Raw genomic sequence first — 26,392 nt, forward strand, 5'->3', positions numbered from 1 at the left:
CTTATACATGCCAATGTTATAAAGAATATAATTGAGTTGACATTCTCTGGTGTTGTGAACAAATGCTTGATTTATATACAAAAATAATATGATAGGTAATCTCCAATTTACTATGCTTAACTCCCATTAGCTGTTCTTTCTCCTCTTTGCTGCTGCTTCCTCTGTTCTTCCTCATGTACGCCTGTTGCTTCCTGAGGGTATCTCTTTCCCCCCATCATGATTCATATCCATGATCTCAGATACCATTTTGTGCTACTGAAGAGTAGCAGAGAACGTGGTCAACCAGTCTTATCTCGTTTCTAGTACCAAATCTGTGCCATGCTGAGATAGGTCCAGATGATTTTATTGCAGGCTGTTCTCAGTCTTTTCCAAATCATTCTTTCTTCTGAGGAAAGGAAGGATATATATATATATACTTCTCAATTTTATTACTAGTGTGTTTGTGTAAATATAGATATTTCCCCAACGGTTGCATTGGTTTCTCCTGAAATAATATCTAAGATTATAATGCATCTCTTATTATTCATAAGGTGTTGAACCTGTTGAACTCTTCTAATATTTGTTTAGTATATATGAATATTCCATGAAAATGACCCATCAACATTTGCAGTGGACTTAACAGTTGTGAAATCTCTCTTATTTCACCTGCTCAAGGCCTAATCAGATAAAGTGAGGCTCACTGAGAATCAAGAAGAACTTTTATTATTAGCTCCAAGATACCAACTTGTTTTCCTTCTTCATTTCCAGGAAATTTTCTTGTCTCATTTTTGGACAGGATTTAGTCTTCTGTCTATAGTTGAAAGCTTGCCAGTCATTCTGCAGGAAGAACTGAAAAACATAAAAACATGGGCAGGTTTATCAGATGCATAAAGGGCAGGAGTTTAAATGGAGGCAGACTGGTTCCTATATCTGACAACTTCATGTTTTTCTCGGTTGTTTTGTTTGTTTTGTTTTGTTTTTCCTCCACCACGTTGCTTCTTGTAGTATGAAATTATTTGTTAATAACACAGAACTCTGACTGCCTGAATTTGAATTTTCTATATATAATTTTGGAAAGTCAAGACCCTTTGTGCCATGAGAACTTTATCTGTAAAATGCAGACCGTTATAGCACCTACCTCATGGATATTTTGTAAAGGTTAAGTGAATTAACACTTGCTAAGTATTTAAAATAGTGACAAATGTAAAATGTAAGCATTATGTAAATATTAACACATTTCCTATGTGCTTTTGCTTCCTTTCACTTTGTTCAGCTGTTATTTGTTTCATTATCAATTTATGCTTCCAGTTTCAGACATTCCTGTTAAGTTTTCTTTCATTTCTTTCTTTGTTGTCCCTTCTTACCTCCTTCATCAATCACCAAGTTAGCCTTTTATGGATAACGTTCCTACATGAGCAGCCCATATATAATACTTCCACTTCTTGACGGGATAGTCTTCCTCAAACTTTGCAATATGATTTCTTCCACTTTTTCACTGAAACTCCAATCTTGAGAGTCAGCAACCTCCTAATTACCAATTCCAGTGGTGTTTTTATCTAGACTTTATATAATTTGATAATTCTGACTAGATCTTAATTTTTAAAATACTAATTAATACTCAAGAAATTAAGTCACAAAAAAATGGAATGTAAACTCATCCATTATGTTCTCTGTTTGTAATATAGAAATAAATAAAAGTCTTCTTCCCCTCATCTTTCAAACTAACCATCCAGAAATAAATTTTACTACCATTTTGATGTCAATCCCAGTAACTTCGGTAATTCCACTTTTTTCTAGATATAGTGATGTTATTACAGCTTAAAATTTTTCTAAAATTTGTATTTTTGTCTTTTTATTCATCATATATACAAATATATGTAATAATCTTGTTTATATATATAAAATGTATTTCTTTTTAAATCTCTTTGCTGATTATATTTTCAATCTTATCTTTCATTTTTTCAAACATAAATCATATTTATTTTAGAGTCGGATAATTTTAGTATCTGTACTTCATGAGGGTTTGTTTCAGTTGCTCTTTGTTTTGATTGCTTTTTGTTCGTGGTACCTCATTTACTTGTGTGTTTGTTAAATTTCCAATCTATGAGTGTCTCATTTTTCTTGAAAATTTATCTGTACAGATACTTTGAGGCCAGATTTCTAGATTGATTTCTCCATGAAATAATTTTGTTTCTTTCAGAACCTCGGGAGAATTTCAACTTAAGAATATTTTATTTCAATTTTTTTTTGTATCTTACTTAACAAAATGCTTATGAAAATATCAGCTACCTATAATGAAGTGCATAAGTAAAAAATGGACTATGACTTATCAAAAGATGAACATGCCAATCACGCAGGTGAAATAATAGGACATCACCAGGGGTCCACTGGTGCCCACTCCCTCACTTCTGCCCAAAGATAATCATTATCCTAACATCCACCCTGCTGGTTTATGAGCTTTTCATTTAAAAAATGTTCTTACTTGAACACAGCAAAGCTGAAATAATGGTAACCTAAACACCCATGTGTCCTTTCTTTAGATTCACTGACTGGCAGCCTTTTGCAGGAAAGTTGGCTTTATCACCTACTACTCATGACCCCCACAGTCATCAAAACTTATCCCCTCCAGGGTCTAGGAGAAACCATCAGGGTGAAAGCAGTCTTTGGTACTAAGTTACATCCCGAGATTCTTTTTTTTTTTAAGATTTTTATTGGGGAATTGGGGGGATGGGGACAGACAAGTTGCTGTTGTTTTGTTCTTCAGTCTAGTTGTGGAGGACGTTGCTTCACTGGCCCAAGTTGGCACCATCATTGCGCTCTTCCCGGGCGAGGCACATCAGTCGCTGGCTTTTGCCTGGCCACTCACGGTGGCTGCTGGCCGCTCAGGCTGACTGCTGGCTACATACGGTAGCCCATGGCAACCCACTGCCTCAGGGGCTGTAGCCTACGCTGTCACAGGCGACTCTCAGCAGCCCAGCTCCAGGTCAAGCTGTTGTTCAGCATCTTAGCTGTAGAGGGCAGTGTCACTGGCCCTCATATGTGGGATCCGAACCGGGGCCCTCTGGTGTCACATGCCAGCTCTTAATCATCACGCCACTTGGCCGGCCCTCGAAATTCTTAATAGGACTTCAATGTGGAGCTTTATGTCTTTCTTACTTTTGTGCCAGCGCAGCAGTGCATTTACAATATTTTAAAAATATCTGTTTTATACTATGTTAGTTGTTTCACTGGAATGTTGTACGGGGTGTCTAATCAACCATATTGTTGAAGCAGACGTCTGCTGAATGGTACATTTTAGATGCAGTTGAATAGCATTGATTTTCAAGAATTGAGAGAAAAATGTATGACTAGAAATCATAACGAATGTGAATATCTCTGAAATTTAAAAAAAAATGAAACTCCTTAGGTTCTTGTTTATCATCTATTTAATGTAATGTCAAGTTTATAATTTTGTGTTATTATACGAATTATTCAGATAATACTGGTAATATATCGCTGTTACTTAATTCACCACACTTGATAGCTATTATATTTTTTCATTGAATGTATTTGAACCAAATTTCTCTCCTTGTTATTAAAACAATACAATATCTATTTTATATTTATTATACAGTTTCACATACACATACATATAATGTATTTACATAGATATGTGTGTCTATATATGTGTATATATATACCTGCAACACCTATAAATATAACTATATTATAGTTTTAGAAAGATGTTTGAAGGTAATAGTTTTATAATTGAAGCGTATTTTTATTACACTGGAAGAGAAAACACATGCCGCTCTTTGAGCTTTGCATTTATTTATAAAATATAAGCCTACATTTTTTAGCCTGTTAGTGTTATATCAGGAAGCAAGTCAAGGTGTTTCTTAAGATGAAAAACCGAACAAAGCAAACGAATTTCAAGCAGCTGACCCTGCTGAGGTCCTGTTCTCTATGGAGTACAAACAATTAGAGGCTAAATATAATATAACTAGAACCCTTAAGTGTAGGTCCTAGGTTTATACCCCAAAAAGCCTTTTGCAGAGATGGCAGGCAAATAAGTAGCAAAGATTCATGTTGTGTTACTTCAGCGGGGTCTCTGAGTAAAATATAATGAACACAGCCTGTGTCAGAAGGTCAAGTTTTCTTTCTAGGTATGATCTGTTATTTATATACTTTAGGCTTCCTCTTTTTTTCCCAGGATTGTTGAGGTATAATTGACAAATATAAATTATATATATTTAAGGTATACAACTTGATGTTTTGATATAGACATACACTCTTGAAGCCTCACCATAATCAAGCTAATTAATACATGCATCACTATACATAGTTACCTTTTTCTTTCATTTCCTTTTCTTTTTTTCCTGTTTTAAATCTTTTCTCCTTCCTTCCTTCCTTCCTTCCTCCCTCCCTCCCTCCCTCCCTCCCTCCCTTCCATGTTTAAGATCTACTCTCTTAGTGAATTTGAAGTATGCAACACAGTATTGTTACCTCTAATGTGCAGTCACCGTGCTGTACATTAGATCTCCAGAACTTATTCATCCTGCGTAATTGAAACTGTGACTCTTATACCAACATCTCTGCATCCCCCACCCTTGTCCCAAACTACAATGAAATATCACATCACATTTGTTAGAATGGCTGTCATCAAAAAGGCAAAAGATAACAAGTATTGGCAGGGAGAATATGGAGAAAAAGAACACTAGTGCACTGTTGGTGGGATGGTAAACAGTATGGATGTTACTAAAAAAATTCAATATAGAAATGCCATGTGATCCAGCTATCCCATTTCTGGGTATTTATCCAAAGGAATTAAAATCAGGATCTTGAAGAGATAGCTGAGCTTTTATGTTTATTGTAGCATTATTCAAAATAGATAAGATCTGAAAACAACCTAAACGTCTGCTGACAGAGATATATATAGATATAATAATATATATATAATAATATATAATATATGTTGTATATATTATATATGTAAATGTAATATTATATATGTAATATATAAAAATATATGTAATATATGTAAAATTAATATATATATATAAATGTAATATATGTATTACATTTTCTTTATCTCTGTGTGTGTGTGTGTCTCTGTGTGTGTGTGTGTGTGTGTGTGTGTAAGGGGAATCCAAAAAGAGGAGCAAAAGGAGAATAACTGAGGATAAAGGGTATGGAAATCAGAAAGAAGAGGAAAAGCAAATCACGTATTGTATGTCTTTGGACCATATATCCATTCCAAATGTTACTTTATATTAATTACTTATGCATTTTCTCTGTAATTAGAAAGGATAAAGATGAGGTGGCTAATAAGTTGATGGAACTCTAGAAAGAGTGCTCACAGACCAAGCTGGAAGAGGATAAATAATCTATATAGTTAGGGTGAGATTGTACAATGTGTTGTCCAAATGGGACCATTTTGAAACTGAAAGGATATGAGTAATAATTACTTGGATTAAAAAAGGAGAGGCACGCTTTATTCTTGCCCGGGCAAAATGGGATATATGGTCACCCTACTCATAGGTTGTTATACTTTTGTTATGACTGTGGAAGTAAAAATAAAACCAGATATGTGCAAGAGTCCTTTCTTAATGTCACAGGCTCATGTGCTAAGTGTGCTGCATTAGCCGACTTGAACAACATCATTGGTGAAAGTCTGGTGAAAGTATGTTTTATCTGAATAGGACTTACAAAAAAATCAGATGTCTCATGTGAGAAGTTTAAAAAATAGAAGTAGTTTCTCCATTAAAGACATTCAGATATGGATTTGAACAACTGGATTATGCTGATGGGGACTGAAGCATCAGTAAGTTATTGAAGTAAAGTTATTATTTTTTTTTAAATTTTTTTATGTTTTCTAGCTGAGCCATCCTGCCACCTGTTGGCAGCTCAGCGGCTGCTCAGTTTGGGCCAGGACTCAAACCGCTGTTGCTCAGAGCTCACACTCTTGAGTAAGCTCTTAACCAACTGAGCCACTCAGCCGGCCCCTTGAAATAAATTAAAGGCCACTTTTAACTTTATGGTTTGTTATTCTTTTACTTATATCCAGAGTATATGATATTTAGGAAAAACAGTCTTATCTATTTTCAGAAATGTGGAAGTTTTTAAAGGAAGAGATATGCAAAATAATCAAGAAGCATTTAGCAAATATGGAGAAATCTGTCATTCATTGCATCTCCTCTTTTAGTGTGGAGCAATGCACTCTAAGTTACACCATTAGTTGAAGTGAAAAGCAATTTAATAATTTCTCTGGGATTGTTTACAGAGCAGGAAGAAAATATCAAATACTGGTAGTCCCCACCTTTCCTAAAAAAACTTACACTTCCTGTGGAATTCTTTGATTCTTTAGTGAACAGATTGTGACAAAAACAGGCACAGAGGCACCCCTGATTTTGCATTGCAGCTGTTTGGAACCTTAATGGTAGCTTAGCTGAAGGAGCACCAGGCCACATTATCTGAATGGTGGAAAAGTCCCTTGACATCCTGCCAGAGTATATTTAGCATTTTTAAGAGAAGATTTGTTATATGTTTAAGGTTGAGAAGCCTTGTTTCAGGATCCTAATCAACAGCTTTTTCATAATACAACTTTGGGAGACTTAATTTGACAATCTTTCAGCACTTTATAAAAAAATCTCTTACAAAATCTCTTTGTTATAATCTTTTTATTTTTTATTTTTGGCCTTCCATATTACCAGGGTTTAGAATGTAAGTTTCTAAAGCTTCAGTGTTTTACTAAGAGACTTCCCTTTAAGTCTAATTAAGAACTGCTCTCATCTTCAACCATAGCATATAGTTTCTTTCTTTTTTTTTCTTTTGATAGAGGAAACAGCACTTTTTCTGTCTTCCTGTATCAAGTATACTTAGATGAAGAAAAAATTCTGTTGGCAAAAATGCCACCAATGTTTGGGAAAATAAAACAAGGAAAGATGAGATAGCCAACTACATCTCATTTTTTAAAAAGTTTTGGATTATGAGATTTCTCTGGAGAGAAAAACTCTCCTTGACTCCAATCACACACATAATTGAGTAAGACTTAAACTTATCAGTTTCTCCCAATGATCAGTAACAATAAAACTTAGCAGCAAAAATTAAATATATCCCTGTTCCTTCCTGCTATAAAGGATCAAATGACCTGCCTTCCGTTTTTCAACACTTCCATTATTTTCCAATGTAAAGTGAGGGAGTGCAATGCAAATAATTCAATGAATCAACACATATTCATCAACTCTAAGAAGTATAGTAATAGTTTCTCTTTTTATTTTCTACATGACTTCTTGAATCTACCAATTTTATGAATGCCCCATCAGTGGTTATTATCTGGCTTGTTTATTTTAAGCATCTGATAAGCATTCCTTGTATATAGTATCTTGTATTAGTGAGAATCTGTTGGTGGCACACAACAGAAACGTGCTCAGGAATCTCCAGGGTTAAGAGTTTATTATAAGGATGCAAATGTGACAGTGGTAAACAAAGATAAGCTAGGCCTATGGGAGCCAAGGGATCAGACCTCATGAGAGAGCAGGAACCAAAGTACCAAAACTGGAAATGGAGTTAGTTGTGAACATGATGCATTTTAGAGATGACGCATCAGGAGGTTGTGGATTTTAGCTGTAGTTAATCTCATCTCTGTTCTTCCAGCCACCATGGATCTTGTAGCTAAGAAGTGGATGTCTTATCCTCTGTCCTGAATAGCTTTTTTTATACGTCATAGCTGATACTTTTTTTGTGACTTTAGTTGTTTTAGAACCCTTCAAAGTTCCTGTCTCAAGCCTTGTCCTGTGTATCTTCACATCTTCAACTTCCATTGACTGCTTATGGTTTTAACTTCAAAGTCAGACCAGAGAGAGAGACTTTGATTGATCTGGCTTCTTATCATTGGGCTTTAGTTAAGGTAGACCAAACTACCTCAAAGGCTTTACCTAATCATCTCTGGTCATGGAGGAGAAGAGCAGGTTTGTAAGTTACACATCAGAGTTGTCTTAAGTTTCCTGGTTTGCAAAGGCTTGATGTGAAGCAGTGTCCTTCAGAAAGAGCCCCATGTATGCGGGATCATAATGATGATTCCAGCGTCTCCCCCACCCAGTCCATGTGGGTTTCCTTCCCATACACTTTGTTGAAACTACTCTAGTCATAGTTATTTATGATCTCCATTTTGCCAAAGAAAACTATCACTCTTTATGACTCTTCGTATTATTTGCTCTTTCAGCAACAATTAGTTGACATCTCATTCTTGTTGATTTTTTTTTTCCTCTTGCTTTTCAGAACTCCACAATCTCCTGGTTTTCCTTCTACCAAGTAACTACTCTAGCTCTGTCTTCTTTACTAGGTACTGCTCCTGTGCTTGACATCTAATTCTAAGACCCCGGGCTTAGTCCTAAGCACTACACTCTTCTCTAACTATGCTGTCTCTGAAAAGCCTTTTATAATTCTCTGGCTTCACACAACATTTGTATCCTATTGACTCACAACTGTTTACCTTTAGCTATAAATCTTCCTTCAGTATCAAACTACTATTATATTTAATATATTCACTTGAATTCCAATAAGCCACCTCAAGCTAAATAGATCAAAGCTGTATTCTTGATATTACCCCTAAACCTGCTCCTACTGGATTGTCTTTTTTATTGTTTGTTTTTAAAGATTTTATTGGGGAATTGGGGAAGGGGAACAGCCAAGCCGTTGTCCTTCAATCTTAGTTGTGGAGGGCACAGCTAGCTCAGCTCCAAGTCCAGTTGCCATCCAGCTACCTAAAGGCAGCTCGCAGACACTCAGCTCAAGGTGCCATGTTTAATCTTAGTTGAGGGTGGGAGACGAACAGGCAGTCTTGTTGTTAGGAGCACGTGCTCTCACCAGCTAAACCATCCTTCCACCTGTTAACAGCTCACTGGCCCATGTGGGAATGAAACTGGCGACCCTGTTGCTCAGAGCTCGCACTCTTAGTCAACTGAGCCACTTGGCCGGCCCCTTGATTCTCTGTTTTATCCAGATGGCCAAGCCCATAATAAGCAAAGAAATAAAATAAAAATAAAAATTAATTAATTTAATTAAATTAAAAAAATAAATTTAAAAAGCAAAACTGCCTTGATTCTCTCATATTTCATATGCAACCCATCATCAACAAGGACTATCAACTGTGCCTCCAAAATAATTGTGTTCTTTCAATCTCCATGGCTGCAACTAAACCCAAGAAACCATTGTTATTCTCTTAACTTTATGTAATAGATTCTTAACTAATCACTCTTTTCTCCACAATCCATTCCCTACAACCAGAGCAATAATTTCAAAATGAGAAACAAACCACATCACACCCCTGCATAAAATCCTCCAATGTCTTCCCCATACACTTAGGAAAAAAAAAAAATAGTAATCCAGACTCCATAACATGTGTTACAAGGCCCTGTATTACTTGTCTTATGCCAACATTTCTTACCTCATATTTATTCTACCACATTTTTACTTCTTTTGCTTCCCTTTTCTGTTTCTATTCCTGATTCAAAATTCTTTGTACTGTCTGTATTATTAGATGTTTCCTCATATCTTCAAATAATTAGCTCCTCTGTCCAATCAGGTCCAACTAAAGGGTCATATCTTGAGAAAACTTCTCAGAAAATTCAAATAAAATTAGTCACACCTTGAACTCTGTTGTCTGTTTTACTGGATTCACAGTATCTAAAATGTTCTTGTTCATTTATTGGTTTATTTATTTATTTTCTATTTTCTGCTGGAATCTAAGCTTCACTATAGACCAATTTTGATCTCCCATTTTCACTTTATCTCTATTCCTAGTGTCCTATGCATTGCCTGGTATATGGTAATCATTTAATATTAGTCAAATGAATAAATTAATTATTTTGTACATAATGAAAACATAATGAGCATTTATTTGAGTATCAAATATGTGTAAATATTAAGCATCCATATAACATTCATTTATTAAGAAAACATTTATTGAGTGTCTAAATGTCCAGCACCATGTTAGGTACAATGCGTACCACCAGGAGAGGCTATCATCTCCACTCTTAGGTTAGGTGGCTTGGTCCTTAATGGAGACACAAGCAAACCAACAATTAAAAATAATGTTACAATCACTATGATGGGATAAGCTACAAATTGGTATAAACATATGATGTATACCCACATCTGTCCAACTGTGGGAGGCACAAAGGCGTCAAACATTTTGACTGCAAATGAATAGCCATGAAGTTTTCCAGGCAAGCATATTTGGGAAAGGCACCCCTTTTAGGTAGGGAATCCAACTGAAAGCACATTGAATATATAAGTGCAGTGTAGTGAGTGAATTGCAAGTATATTTTGGAATGTTAAAAGGGGAAACAGTATCAAGAGATGATTCCACTAAGGTAGGAAGAAAGCAACATGTGAATCTAAGCTAAGGAGTTAAAATGTAACCAGTAGGTGATAGATGGGGCATCATTAAAGATTAATGAGATAGAAGATTAATGGATTAGAAAATTCTTTCTGAAAGCAATATGGGGGATAATTTGAAAGGAAAAATGAAAAGATATAGAAAGGCCACATAAGAGGCCATTGTGAAATTATTGTCAAAACTGATGTTAGCAAAAACAATAATATAGGATGAAAAGGACGGAAAGGATACATGATGTATTCAAGAGGTCCAATCTACAAGGTTTGGTATCTTTTTGGGAAAAAAAGAAAGGGAGAAATCGAGGGTGACACTCAGTTTGGTTTAGTCAGTAGGATGGTTTGGAGATAAGCAACCGGTTGTAGGAAGGCAATATACAATGATCGTTCCAGCAGGAGTTCTAAATTTGAGTGATCTGTGCTTGATTAATGTGGAAACAAATCATAAGTTTCTCTAGAGATTTGAATTAGAATTATAGATTTGAGAATTTTTAGTAAGCAGATGATAGATTGAAGCTAAAGGCATAAACAGGCAAAACATTTGGCCACAAACGAGAAAAATGGCCCCACTCAGCATCCCTCAATGCGCCCTGTATCAGGTAGCTTGCCATTGGTGAGACAGCAGAGGGGTGTCAAGCCCCAGATTGAGATAGAGGTTTAAAGCATATGTGAAAAGGGAAAATTCCCCCAAAAGTTTGAAAACAATGAAGTCTGCAAGTCATCCATTTGATTTGGAAACTGGACAGTCTTTGAATGATGTTAGTGATAATATTGGGTTGTCGAAAAAGGCATAACGTATTTTTTTCTGTTTTTCATTGCAAAAATACGTCATGACTTTTCCAACAACCTAATAATTTGAGTATAATAGTTAAGATAGAGGCCAGATTATAGCAGGTTGAGTGATAAACGGGAATTACGCAAGTGACTCCAGTACTATAGTGGCCTTCGTATGCTCAGAGTGCGGCTAAATAAGGAGGAAGACATAAAGACAGAGGATAAATATTTGGTCAACAGAATGAATTTCCTTAAATAAAAACAAGATTTGCTTACAAAAAGAAGATATCATGGGTATTAAGTAATATCACTCCATGATATTTTGTAAAAGCTGAGCTTAATATTTTTGTGTGTTGTTCCTAAGAAATATTTTATTTCCTAACATTATTACAAAAACTAATTCTTCTAAGATTAATTTTGAATATTATGATTATGTAGAAATGCCTCTATAGGAAGGAATGATGCTTATTATTATTTTTTTTTACTGTTAATCCCCGTAATTCTCTTCATCAACTTTAGGGAAGGTCTAAAGAGAGTGTACATGAAAAAGTTAGCAATGTGATTTACTGCATGAAGAGGTGCTCTGAGTCTTGTTAATATTCCTAAAACCCTAAATGCCAGGAGCCGGCTGCACCTCAGTATCTGACATGGCCAAGCACACTGCAATTGTGACAAATTCTGAAGCTCTGACTGAGAAACAGATACTACTTTATATCTTAAAGAATTTAAGTTCCCCTTCTAATAGATATATCACAATAATTCTATTTTATACACTAAAGGCAATTTTAGTCACACTACTAGTCTCTTAGTAAAGGTCAAAGTACACACCCTGTAAATCTTAAGGTCCTGTTTAGACAAGTTTCTAGAATAAATGTTGGGTGGTCATGGTAACCATCCTTTAGGCGATTATGTAGAGGCTCAGGCCTTGGTAGTAGTCATTGTAGGTGGAGGGATTTGGGCGTAGTTGGGATAAATTAGTCTTTAGCATAGAAAAGGTATAGCTGTACCCTGGAGCATAAGAATTATGAGGACATAAAACCCTGATACTAATGGAACAATGGTTAAACTGCCGGGTATAAAAAGGAGCATGCTGTAAAATAAAGTGAGGCACTTCTTCTTGAGAAAGGACTCCTGTGTCTCCGCACTTTTTTTCCTCGCCCGACTAGGCCTCCACCTGAGGGAACCCCTGGACCTGCGGGAGCTGCTCTCCCACACCTAAAGGTGAGAAATGTGGAATTAATTTAAAGATGTCAGTGAAAGCGGAGGCCTAACGAGTCCAGGGCTTATGCTGCCTGAGCCCCTCAGCTAATAGACGATCGCAGGAGTTAGGTCATATTATCAGCGCACTGGTGGTCTGAGACGGCAGCGGGTTAACACTTCCAAAAACTGCCTTATCAGACATGCCTGGGATATTTAAGGGAAAATCTGGGTACTCCTCCATAGGCCACATGATGGTTCTGGGGGTCTGCATGGAGTCTTCCCTCAGGCGACATGGCTCTCCAACATGGTCATCAACCCAAGTGATGACAGTACCTGAAAAGAACGCTAGGCCATAGAGATTGTGATCCTAAGCATGGGGTATTGTGATCAGTAAGCAAAGAGTATTGTGATCAGTAAACAAGCATAAGTTTCAGGGTAATTATCTAAGGCAAGGAACTGGACAGGGGATATTCCAAACTCAGGCACTGGGACAGGGGACATTCCAAGCCAGCAGGTCTCAACCTTCCTAATGCCACGACCCCTTAATACAGTTCCTCATGTTGTGGTGACCCCCAACCATAAAATTATTTTCGTTACTACTCTATAACTGTAATTTTGCTACTGTTATGAATCGTAATGCAAATATCTTTTTGTTTTCCGATGGTCTTAGGCGACCCTTGTGAAAGGGTCATTCAACCCCCAAAGGGGTCAAACCAGGCCCTGTTTCCTCAGCAACATATTGCCACTAGTACTATTACTTAGAAGACTGGTCTTTAAGGGGAGCGGGGAGAAAAAACTCTAATGGGACTTATCACTTTATAAGGTATATAAATGTCCAATCACTATGTTGTACACTTGAAACTAATATAATATTGTATGTCAACTGTAACTGAAAAAAAATTTTTGAAAAAAAAAGAGAAAGCTTAAATCTCACTTCGAAATCAATATGTTCAGAGCAATAAGGAATCACATTACTTTGCACAACAATGTAGTCTGTCTTCAGCATGGGTTTGAGTAGCAACTCTGGATTATGTGTTGCATCTGGTTTAGGACTAAGACTGGGTGGAGATGACACTGGCAGGACATATACCAGTTCTCAAACAGCATGGCTGGTGCATCCAAAGGGAAGGGTTAATCTGGAGAGAACCTTATTTGGAGTGGCTTGCTCAACTTGACTCTGGGAGCAGTGCTATCAAACATGCATTTTGAAAGTTATCCTCTCCTCTTTTGCATTCATGTCCTAAGCCTTCAGCAAATCTTTAAATGTTGCCTGGATTTAACTGGCCTTTCAAGAATGAATGCTGGAGAAGCAATGTGAAAAGACCAGCAAACATTCTGAGGAAGACAGTTAGGAGATGATAAGTGATTCTATTTTGCCATCATTAGTGTTCACTTGTAGGGCAAACAGAGAAAAGTGATAGCTCGAGAGAAGGGTTCATTTGGAACAAGTTTTCTTGAGCTTGAAAAACAACTTCCAAGGGGACTAAAGTAATTCATTTTTCAAGAATCTCCAAAAATTTTTGGAGAGTGAACCTAGTAGAAAAATGTGTTTCCTACAACTTTGGGTGATGGGACCTCAAGGACCATTGTGTTTGGATATTAAAAAAAAATTAAAAAATACAAATATGACTTTATATTGGAGTCACAGGTTGATGAAGTCTGGGACATCTTAATTATACTTTGAGTTTATCTGTAATGTACTATTTACCCAAGCAATTTAGTTTAAATGCTAATATAACAGTGTCTCAAAATATGCTTCAGTTTGCTTTATATTCATGGAAATACTTTGATATGTTACATTTTAATATTAATGCTAGTTTAGCCATCAGAGTTATCAGAGAACTGGTTCTTGGTAATAACACAGACAAGAATTCACGGAAGCACCAAACAAGTCATTCAAGAGGTGAAATTATTAAAAGAAAGGAAATAGTACATTCTCAAAATGGCGTGACAATGGGCAGGCCCAGAAGAACAGCAACTGCCCTGAAGAACAAAGAGGCTTAGAATTTTATTAGAATGAGGGCACAAAATATTCACGTTTTAGGGGTGTCTTTATAGGCGTTCCCAAGGTGAGTCTTCCTTGACTACTGTTTCCCCTCCTGATGTGGGACTCCCTCTTCCTTACTTGGCCCTTGTCAGAACTGCCATGGCAACACAGGGGGTAGAGATTTTTCCCTGCCCACAGTGCTAATAATATTATGTATAATCCATTGCAATCGGCTGTAGCTGCACCTTTTCTTAAGAATGACCTCATCTCTTCTTTCCTTTGTCTCTCCTTATTTCCTCCTTCCTTTTCTCCCCGAACTTCCTGTGACCCTGCTTTTTTTTTTTTTTTTTTTTGCTTACTGTAATAAGAGGACTTACTTTTCTACCATATCACTAAGAGTTCAAATTAACTAGTGTTACCTCTGAGATTGAAGTTTGATTACTGTAATGAAAACAATTTTCATGGTATGTTTTTATGAAGCTTTCCTTCTTTTTTTTGATGAAGAAATTGTTTTATTTTCTGGGTGTTTAACTTACTAAAAATGTTTCAACATCTAGTCTTACATTTTTTGTACAGACATTTTTTGCAGAAACAACTAGCTAATTTTCTATCACCAATGGATGCTATTTCAAAGACTGCAAAAACATAGTTTTAAAATAAACAAGACACACACTCGACTCATGTAAACACACTTTAGTATTGTGTCCTTAGTAAGAAATATATAATGCTTTATAACTTAATTATTTTATGATGTTTTATTTGACTTAGTTCTTTTGATTTAAGGGGAGAATTCAATTTTTTTCACTTCAAACTGGAGCAGGTTCTGCAATGTGACATTTAGTTAATTTCATTTTTATGTGGATAATGTCAATGGCTCAGTGACCAAAGAGCTGCTCTGAATGAAGCAAAGTTCAAAACATTAGATAATTCGCTCTTTATCATTTGAAAATGTTAAAATAGATCCATTTATGCTTACACTTCTAATATTCTCTGCATGTTTATCTTGTTAGGATAAATAGAAATGTCTCATTTATATGATTAAAACTGTCCTTTAGTCTATTGTTCTCAAATTTATTCCTGCCTGTGTCTCAGGAACCGAGTCCTGAAAACTATGGTTTCCAGGCTCCATTGCTAACTAGCTTCTGGCTGGGTTTAATGAGAGGCGACAAGGCCAAGGCCAGGCTAGTCTCTCCTTTCCCTTCTTAAGGGAGCGTCTCTTCCAGGGTTTCAGCTCCACTGAGAGAGCCTCGCTCTCACTGTTCTCAGCAGTTGTCTGGCAGGACTGCTGATGGCCCCACATCCTGGCTTCGAGTAACACTGACTCCTACCCTTGTCCCTAAGGGTGTTAGTAGCTTTATGTATTTTCTGTTCTCGGGGCTGCCTCATCTTCCGGAAGTTTTCTTTTCAGGTCTTCTAGCAAATTTAGTCTAATTTTCCATGTCAAATTTCTGTTATGAAATATCCTGGGTGGCCTATGGCCCCTCTAACTTGATGAATCCTGGATCATACAAATATTTTGTGGAAAGAATAATAACGAAGTTTGTGGAAAGAATAATACAAATATTTTGTGGAAAGAATTGTGTATCTATAAAATGATTCTAATCAGCACATAAAACTTAATTGGGTAACTGTAACTGGAGTAACTAATATACCCCATACATAGAAAATAAAGTGAATACTGAAGCTTAAAGGCAAATTCATTCATTTTTTTATGTGATATTAAATAAATACCTCTCTAGTTCAGTATCTTCCAAATTTAAACAAAACAAAACAAAACATTTCTAACACTGTTTTCTTGAATTTGGAAAATTACCCTGAAATCATCTTTTATATAATATAGCTTCTTTAAAACGGAGCAACTTTGAGTTTACTTTGAAGAATTTCATGTTAATTTTTGAGATTTTTGATGACACGATTGCTTAAATTAGCTTTTTTTTAAAAATTGAGACATAATTGACAAGTAACATTGTGTAAGTTTAAGGTACAATGTGTTGGTGTGATGCATTTATATATTGCAATACAATCACCACCTCTATCATGTCATATAATGATTGCATTTTTGTTGTGAGAACATTTAGGATCCAGCCTCTTAGAAATTTTGAAGTATATATGTAATGCAGTATATAGAAGGAACAGCTTTGAACCAAAAGCAAGCTTCTACACGGCTCTTGTCTTTTTCATGCATGCCAGATTTCTACATAGATTAGCATCTCAATTCTGTAGTGTTTGGTATAGCATTATGCTGAGCCTTGCTTTAACAGAAACTATCCACTATGATTAGTAATTTAATTTTTGTGGGGAGAGCCAACTAATGTATCCTTGAATAACATTTATCATTATTTTGTTCACTCAGATATTTCAGTAAATAACATTTCTTAGGAATACATGAGGTACTTTGGAAGGTGTCTTAACAACATTATGCCAAATAACTATTAAAATTAGGAAACTGTAATTTCCATACTTTAACAACATAGGAAAAGTGCTGCAGTAAGTACAAGACATATTTATGTAAATAGAAATCCATTCAAATTAGAGTGAAAGATTAGGAATACCTAATTTTATTGTCACTTATGATTATTAACGGTTCTCATATTTCACCTAGTAGAATCATGGCAGCAATTTCCCATTGAGAAAAAAGGACTTTAAAAGAAAACTGTGAAGAGAAAGAAAGAAATTGTAATAGAGGATCAAAGAAAAAATTTAAAAGTTTGATTAGGAATACTACTTTTTGTTCTTTCTTCTTCACTTTGAGAGTGTTTAACTCTTATCAATCTTCATAGGGCCACAAAAGTAAATATTAGCTATGCTTAAAAAAAAAGGTATTGAATTTGTTTAGCCCTAATTGATCTCTAACAAAGGAATGGTTATTTAACGGGGCAAAGTGATTGAGACCGCTTTGCAATGGGGGTGAGATGGGGGGTCAGCACTGGATGACAGGTAGAGCCCCGAAATGCAGTGCTGTGAACAGCTGGGCATCCCCGGAGGCAACAGATGTTTGAGACATTGGAGTGAGGCCATACAACTGCAGTGAGGGGAGAGAAGTTTGATGCTGCTTCTGTCATTTCTTTATGGGGAAAAGGGGGCAAATTAGTTTATTTAATGAAATAGTTGCCCTCCTAATCATAAACCAGGAGTTGGGAAGCCCTTTCCCAGAATATCTTGCTATCTAAGCCCAGTTCAAAAAGCTCCTCATCCTCATGTTCCCTAACTTATCTGCAACTGAGTTTTGACTCCATCATTCCACGTGTAGAGATATTGGTTAGTAAGAGGAAAACGTCTGGATATTGGAGACAAAGTTTACATGCTGTTTCTGTGCCTATTCAGTATAAGCAAATGGCTTACATTTTCAGAGGCTCATCTTCTTCATGAGAAAATACTCATGTCATGAAGTGTATTTTGGATTTTGAAATACTAAACTATCTAGGAGAGTACTTAGTCCATAAAGGTTCTCAGTAAGTGATAGCTGTCTTTATTTCACATAGTGTCTATAAGCTTAACATATCATTTTTCAACCCAAGTTGCTACTTCCTTATTATTAAAAGTCAGAAAAAACCCCTCTGAAGGTGGCTGTACCAAGATGTAGTGAAATTTTGGAGGCTTAAAGGTGAAGTTGAATGTGAATATTGTGTAAATGGTACAATGCCAGCAAATCTCAAAATGAATTCCATTGGATTGTTATGAAGAATGTTAATAGCTGTTCCCCAAAAGAAGATTTTATAATTGGATAAGCCAGGAAACACAGAATTTAGAACGTTTTAAAATTTTTTCTCATGTCACTGTGATTTCTGAAGATTCTAGTACAGATTGGGTAGAATACAGTGCATTTCCCCCATTTTTTTAATTTATTTTTTTTTACTGTGGAACTTCTCTTTTCATGAGGCTTCTTATGACTACTCTTCAGGTGAGAAGACTGAAATAAAATGTGTTTATATTTATTGTTAATGTAAACTAAAACACAGTTCTTTCCCAGTGGGTCTCAAACATGTCTTTCTCCTGCTAGAAACATTTTGATCCATTAAGTAGAGCACTGTAGAAATCAGACTTGAACACAGAGACTCTAATACAGAGGGTGCCAAAAAAAATCTATACACATTTTAAGAAAGGAAAAAACTGTATTAATTGTAATACTCAATATATACTGATAGCAAAGATGAATACAAGTCACATTTGACTTCTGCAATTACAAGAGGTGCTCAAGGTGGTTACCATCAGTGTCCAGACACTTCTAATTATGGGGAACTGCTTGAGCATAGATAACATCGCTTAAAATGTGTATACATTTTTTTGGCACCCCATTTTCAGTAAAATTAGTTTCAAAAAGAATATGGAAATACTAAATGTTACTATTAAAATGAAATAAAAAAACACCATCTTTATTCAGGCTTGCAAAGTTCTGATGGGATTAGATTTCATTATATTCCTCCCTTAGATAAGAATGTCCGTGCTAATTATGGGGGGAGGGGGAGCAATAAATGATTGAAAGCTAATTTTAAATGATAAGAAAGACATTTTCTTAAGCAGATCATTCTTCTCATTGGCGTGGCATAAGAGTAATATTTTATTTGTAGTGCTTTGGAATAAGGTACCCTAAATATTTTTACTTATATCTCATTGACTGTGGGACTTAGCATAGTTTATATTTGCAGTCATGTGCATGTAATTATCTGTATCCTTATTGGAGAGTTGGGGAATATTAGGTCACTACATAATTTTACAAATCTCTCTCCAGACACCCATTATGTTCCTAGGAAAGTGAAGAACAAAATTTGATTCTTAATTCCACATGTTGTGTTTTATCCATTAAGTCAGTATATTGGATTTGACACTTTATAGGTTTTATGATAACGTGTATGTGACTCCAGAGAAAAAAACCCCATAAATATTACTAAGAGTGCTTCAAATAAATTTTGATAATCACATTTGTGTATATTGGTGGTGCCAGTGTCTCTGGATTCTTCTGATATTTTAGACACAAAAAACACTAAAGAAAGACAGCTTTAAGATGTTAAAAAAAAAGACATCAGTTATTTCAGAGTTAGAGCCTATTGAATTCATGCAGCTTAACACAGTGGTCCAGCTGGAAGTATTTTTACACAGGCTCTGTCAATGAATAGACTTTCCTATCCTGGGATTGATGATAGTTTATTTTAATAATAATTCATTCTATCACAATGGTTACATTATGCTTAACAATAATCACTATATTGGCATGCAATGATAGCCTGGGAAAAGAGGAACCGTGAGAATGATGGTTAAGGGTATACATCTCTGCATTAAATCTCAATCTCTCCATATCATAAACTTAGTCCTGAATCAAATTGAAAAGACTTCCTATTTGGTTTCCTTTTGTATCTGATGCATCACACAGTTACACAGTGGTAACACTCTTCTCTTGGTAGCAAGGATGTTTCTTTCAATTTGTTTAAAAATTTGTGAGTGTCTTCATTTTGAAGATTAGAACATAAAGTTGGAATTGAGACACAATCAAAGCAAAACAAATGGTTCAGAAGACACCCTTTCTTTTCCTTAAGATTTTAACCTTGCAAAATGAGCTACCAAAACAAAGCCCAGCATAGCACCAGGCCTTCTGTGGGATTTCATTGAGATGAACCTCAGTTTGTAGTTTGTGGCAACTGCCATTACAGAAGGGCACAGCAACAAGCAAAGCCTGAGGCCTTGCAGCATGAACCAATTCATCCAGCGCAGCAGTTAGGAGACTAAACCCCTGAGCACCTTAGAGAACAATGGCCATTCATACATGTGGAGAAACTGAAGCTTATCTTAAGTTTTATCTTCAATTTATCTTTATCTTAAGGTTTATCTTAAATCATTTTCATATCAATGTGTGAAATCCAAGATAAGCAGGAGTGTTTGAAAGAGAATTAATGAGGCAGAATGATTTCCTATAGATACCATGTTGGAAAAAGTCTCACTTGTCCTGAGTTTTCAATAAGTGCTAATTCCTCTCTGGGCACCAAGGGAATAACTTGTGAAAGTTACCTGGATCTATGAGATGAATGAGATTAATCATCAGGTCTCATTTGGATCCATATATTTCTGGATGAACAACCTGTCAAGAAAAAATTTTGAGACCTAAATGAAAGGACCAAACCAATATGTGGTTTCATTAAGTTAACTCACTTATATTAAAACTGTTAGTTCCAGTCTTGAAAGTGGGTTTGCACATGCTATTGTTTAAACTCCATTATTAATTTTTTTACTTTATAGTTATTTAAGACTGAGATTGTTTCTTTATACCCTGTTTAAGAGTACCAAATTTCCAATTGTTTTCTTTTTAATATGTTTAACATAGGACCACAGGGATTGTCTTTCAAACACATATCCAAACTTATATGAATTTGTTCAGAAACCTATGAAGTCTCTTTATTGCCTTTAGAAAACTCTCCTAAAGTCTTCATTTTTCTTCATGATCTGATACTAATTCAATGGTTTCTCCCCAAACCACTACTACCTGCCTCCATCATAGACAATGGACACATCCTATAATCTAAGGATACTAAAATTAAGTGCCGTTGTTTAGACTGCTGTGCACTTTCAAGTCTCTGTTCCTTAGCAATGTCTATTTCCTCTGCCAGAAATGTTCTTTCCTAAAAGTTTTATCTATTAACATCACCCTAATTTTTCAAGATCCAGTTAAAATGCTGTGTGAAACCTTCGCCAATTTCTCAAGTTAAAATGAACTACTCCCTCATCCATGTTATTTAAAAAAGCTTTCTGGCAGAAAAGAACTTATGTTAGCGATAGCGATAAAGAGTTTACAATAGTGTTAACTGAGAGCCACTTGGAATTTACAAAACTAGTCATGGATAGGTGTGTTAAATTCTCCCTCTGAATGGTATCTTTGGAGAGGTAGAAACTAACATCGTTACATGCCTGCTAGGTAAAGCCGATGGTACGTGTCTCATATTTGTTATGAAATATTCATCTTTAGAATAACATCATGAGGTAAATGTCTACTTTTTAGATAGGAATAATAAAGGTCTGGGAAAATATTTTTCTTATCAGTGTTTTTAAAAAATTTAATCAAGGGCCGGCCGAGTGGCTCAGTTGGTTAAGAGCTCGCTCAAGAGTTTGCACTCTGAGCAACAGCGGTTCGATGCCAGCCCGAGCTGAGCAGCCGCTAAGCTACCAATAGGTAGCAGGATGGCTCAGCTAAAAAAAAAAAAATTTAATCAAGCAAGGTGTTGAGGTATATCCCTTGTGTATTAACTGAAGTATGTATGGCTATTCTATTTTACCAGTTAAAAAGAAAACCATGTTTAATAACCAGCAAAGTATTTCCTTAACAGAGATGAAAGAGGTTTAATGAAGTGTGGTGTCAGAGTCAAGATTCAAACCAATTTTACCTGATGCCAAAGTCCATATTCTTTTGAGAAAATTTAACTTTGTCTCTCTAAGATGAGCTGAGAAACACATGGAAATGTTTACAAGTTTCCACTGGTAAGTGAGCTCCATGTTTCCTTTGTCATCAGTGTTCTCAAAATTCCTTTTCATCTTCTTGTTTTCTTCCTTGGAGTTCTATTTATTCTACTATTATAAGTTTTAGTTTATTTTAGAGGACTAAGTTTTCTACCCACATATTTTATAATCATACAACTATCTTACTTTCTGAACTTCCATTTATTGTTCACGCTCACGTTTTTGCTCTGATATGTGAATAGCTATTTTTCTTTTTGTTCATTTTGTTTCCTTCATACCACCCAACAGATATTAATTACAAGCAAAATATTTTTTACTAAGCGCAAAACTAAGGATTACAGGTAAAATTAAATGACTTTTATCCTTGAAGTGGTGTTTGGTCAAGCTAGCAAAAATGTATATGAGGATCAACAGATTGTTGTTGGAGGGATCCTTAAAACCACCCTCTGGTCAATGATTATCAAAGGCCATTTATTCAGAGCTGGCAATATCAAGGAAGTCAGTTAACTCTGCTCACCTTTGGTGAACACTGAAAGGAAGAGAAGAGTGTTAAAGATTTATAGCATAAAGAGGAAAGACTTCAAATATACCCGGATTGGAGGTTTTTGACATGGGGAAGTTGGAAGCAGCCTAACTCAAAAAGGTCATTCTATGTAATTGGTTAGGGTATTCATGCTTGGCTTTCCTTAGTTCATCCTATAGTGGAAGTATGTGTAAATATTAGGGAAGCTGGCAGTTATTGATAAAATCATAAGCACTTTGAGGTAATTGCTACAGAGGTTGTGGTTTTAATTTAACTAGACTGGTTAGTTCAGATTGTGAGCCAGAGTTCTGTCTTTCTGTATGGTTTTCCATTGTTCATTTGTATATTTAGCCTCACGGTTCTATTTAAAGAATTGATATTTTTAGCTCATAGTGGTGGGCAGTGTGTCAGAGCTAGGGACACATATGGCAATGGAAATATGACAATGAGTCTGTGTCTTCAGGATCCAATATCTTACCATAAACCTCACCACCCAAAGGCAGCCATCAGAGTAGCCTGTTACAAGCTCAAAGTGCTTGACTGGGAACAATACTCAGCAGGATTATGTAATAAACCAACAGATGACATACAATATTCTGTCCACAACAGCTAAAATACTCAGGTCCAGGAACCAAGGAGTGGACTTAGGATTGGCTGTCCTTTGAGCGATCTAAAAGCAGCATTTGTGTTTCCCATCCTTGAAAAATTAATCTCAGCCAGGTTAGAGGTTTGGTTTCTTTGACCCATGGAAAACTGGATTTAGTGAATAAATTCTCCTCCCTTTTTTCTTCTGGATAAAAAATAGTCTTAAAATGCAGCTTGCTTGTGTACTAGAGAGAGTTGTCTGGGAAATAGAGCAATTAGTGGCACTTAGTATGCATCTTCATATTGGTTCTCCATCCTTTCTGCCTCATGTCCCTTGTCTTTCATTGCAGCTCCATGTGGTTGTCCTCCCTAATAAAACAGAAGCACAGACCTCTTTGATTTAGGCTCTACATTCAGAAGAAAACAGGCTAGCGAATCAGAGTACTAAGAATAACTCCTAGGCTTCCAGGTTGTGGGGTACAATTCACTGAATTATTTAATTGGAATAATTGAATAAGATTAGCATTACAACCAGAGGATCATCAAATGGAATTTTGATATATGTACATCTAGCTCAGGAAAGATCAGGATTGGATATAAAATAAGATGGAGGGCCGGCCGAGTGGCTCAGTTGGTTAAGAGCTCGCTCAAGAGTTTGCACTCTGAGCAACAGCGGTTCGATTCCTGGCCTGAGCTGAGCAGCTGCTGAGCTGCCAACAGGTAGCAGGATGGCTCAGCTTAAGAAAAAAAAAAAAGATGGGAGTCATCAGTATATAGATCGTAACTGAAGCTATGATTAGGATGGATTATCTAAGGGAGAAAATATGAAATAATAAGATTAACAGATATATGAACAATCATGGGAGATATTACATGCATTCTTGAAATGAAAAAAAAATGTAATTGTGTAGAAACAGAAAAGCAGAGGATGAGGTGGAACAAAAAACGTATAAAGTGAGGGTTTATAAAAGCCAAGAAAAGAGAGTGTTCAAATTTGATGTGATTGATGACAACATTGAATGCTACTATAGATTCAAGTAAAATAAAGACCAAAAAACATCTATTAGATATATAATGATGAAGATTATTAGTGATGCTGGGGAAAGAGTGGTGGGGAAGCCATTTTCATGAAGAAAGAGTAAAGAGGGCGCAAGACGTATTAAGCACTAGGAAATGGCACAGAGGAAAATAAAAACATGGAATGTTCTGCAAACTTCCCGCAGTTTGGTGTTTCTAAAATACAGGAATAAGACAGAATGAAGGGTGCTACTCAGGGGCACATGTTTTGTCTAAGAATACACTTTGCATTATTATGAAACTTCTCGTAATATGTGGTATGGAGAGAACAGCTTGTTGTTTTTCTAACTTGGAAGACATCTAGTGTAGTAGTTTTGTAATAGTTTATGGACACTAGATTAAATAAGGAAGTAAATAAACCCCTTAAATTAATATGAAAATAGCGTGTACCTGTGAGTGCTTGTGTTTTACTGGGGAAAAGACATCCAATTTTAAAAGGGATCTAAAGAATTTAAAAGATAAATAGACTTTTATATAGAGTATGTTTTAGAACCTCTGTTTGCAAAAGATTTATTGCTTTTAGACATTCTTTAAATTGCTGGACAAAAATACAAGACTGTAATTATAATCTCAAGTCTGCTTATTGAAATCTGAATTGTGGGAAACCATTCAGACTCTGATAGGGGCAAGATAATTACAAGCAGCATGCAGAATTTAATTGTAGGTGTGAATGCCAAGAACTGAGAGAAGCAAGAACAAATGAGAGAACTGAAAAGGGAATTAATTTAAAGGAATCATTGTGCTTGAAATAGCAGGTAAGCGGGGTTGGGTTCTCCTGGAGCAATTTCTCAAAAAAGCAGTAAAGCATCAGTCTGATGAATTATTAATGATATTTGAAAACTAAAAACCTAAAATATTGACAAAAAACACATTATTTCCTTGGGCCGAAATGATCTATATCTTTTTCAGCCTTTCCTTCCTGTGGTTAACATAAAAATTAGCAAAAAAAAAAAAAAAAAAAAAAAAAAAAAAAAAGATAACCTGAGAGTTATCAGAATAAGAAATCAAACAAACTTCCAAAATTAAAGATCTTTTTTTCTATGTAAACTCAGGTTTGCAAATATAATGAAATTTTAAAACTGCAAAATATTATTTATGATGTTCCCTCATACTTCCATTTGAAATAGATGCTTAATATATTTCCAAGAGTAAACATCAATGGACTATTCATTACTAGGAAATTTTTCAACAGTAGGGTTCTATATTTGATTTCAGGCTTTTGGTTTTGTCATATTCTTTCACATATTTAGCTCAATTGAGCCAGATTGTATTCCTAGAATAGGACTTTGAATCAAATGCAAGACTCAGGCTTAGCTCTAAACCTGTCGCTAATCTTTTCTCAGATCTCTATCAATTCTATTAAAAATGTTTCCAAATTGTTGATTAAACCCTCCTCAATGCTATTAACTTATGCTCCATCTATTTTTCTTTAATTTTCTGGACTCATCTTCATTCCTTCCACCACTGAGCTTGGAGTCACCCTGTTTAAACTTGAGCTTTAATTTGCCCTTCCACAATGAGTCTCTGGGAAAGACACAACTTCCATGGTTTTAGCTACCTTCTCATGCTTGCAGTATGCCCAAGTACACACGCCTAGTTACAGTATCTCACCTTTTCAAGTTTCTTTTTACAGTTGCTTCTAAATAAACTGTATTTGTTAGTCCCTTTTCTGCCTAAATTAGCATGTTGATACTAAAATCATAATTTCCTTTCACCTATTGCTTCTTATTGTTCGGTTACAATCCACTTGCTAGTTATAAAAATTAAAGTTACCTCCTATTCCTGTTTCTCATTCTCCATCCTTTCCACCAGTATGTTATTTATACAACATATTTCTTTATGCATTATCATTCAGAATTCAAATTTAGCCCTGTAGTTAATTAGAAGGGTATCTTTTCTTTTCATTCCTCTATTTTTATTGAACCAGAGCTCTGCAGGTCATGGTGGCTCAATAAACATAGCATCTATCTTTCATAATAACCCATTGTTAGATCTTATTTTCCAGATCTAAGACTGATTGGATTTTGATTGATAAGATTTGATTTTAGCTTCAGGGAATACTCATGGCATTATAATTTATAGAAACATAGAATACTATAGTATATTATACTGTACTATACTAAACTAAAGTATATCTCTTTCTGATATATTGTTAAGCTGAATTATTGATTGGGAATTCTTATAGATTGGAGATGCAGTAATTTCAACAGCAATTTGAATATATGTGTGTAGAAAGTAAATTATCAGAATGGGGTCTGGGAAGGAAGCAGCTCTCATGAGTTAAATAGGTGCATGCCCACAAATTATATATAATTTTATTTAGAAGTGTACTTCTATTGAATATTAATTATAATAGGAAGGATATGTGTATAAAGTATTACCTTTTTTTGAGGGAGGGAGGGGAGAGAGAGAGAGAGAGAGAGAGAGAGAGAGAGAGAGAGAGAGAGAGA

Source organism: Hipposideros armiger, unplaced genomic scaffold, assembly GCF_001890085.2.
Source record: "Hipposideros armiger isolate ML-2016 unplaced genomic scaffold, ASM189008v1 scaffold_568, whole genome shotgun sequence".
In the NCBI taxonomy this organism is placed as follows: domain Eukaryota; kingdom Metazoa; phylum Chordata; class Mammalia; order Chiroptera; family Hipposideridae; genus Hipposideros; species Hipposideros armiger.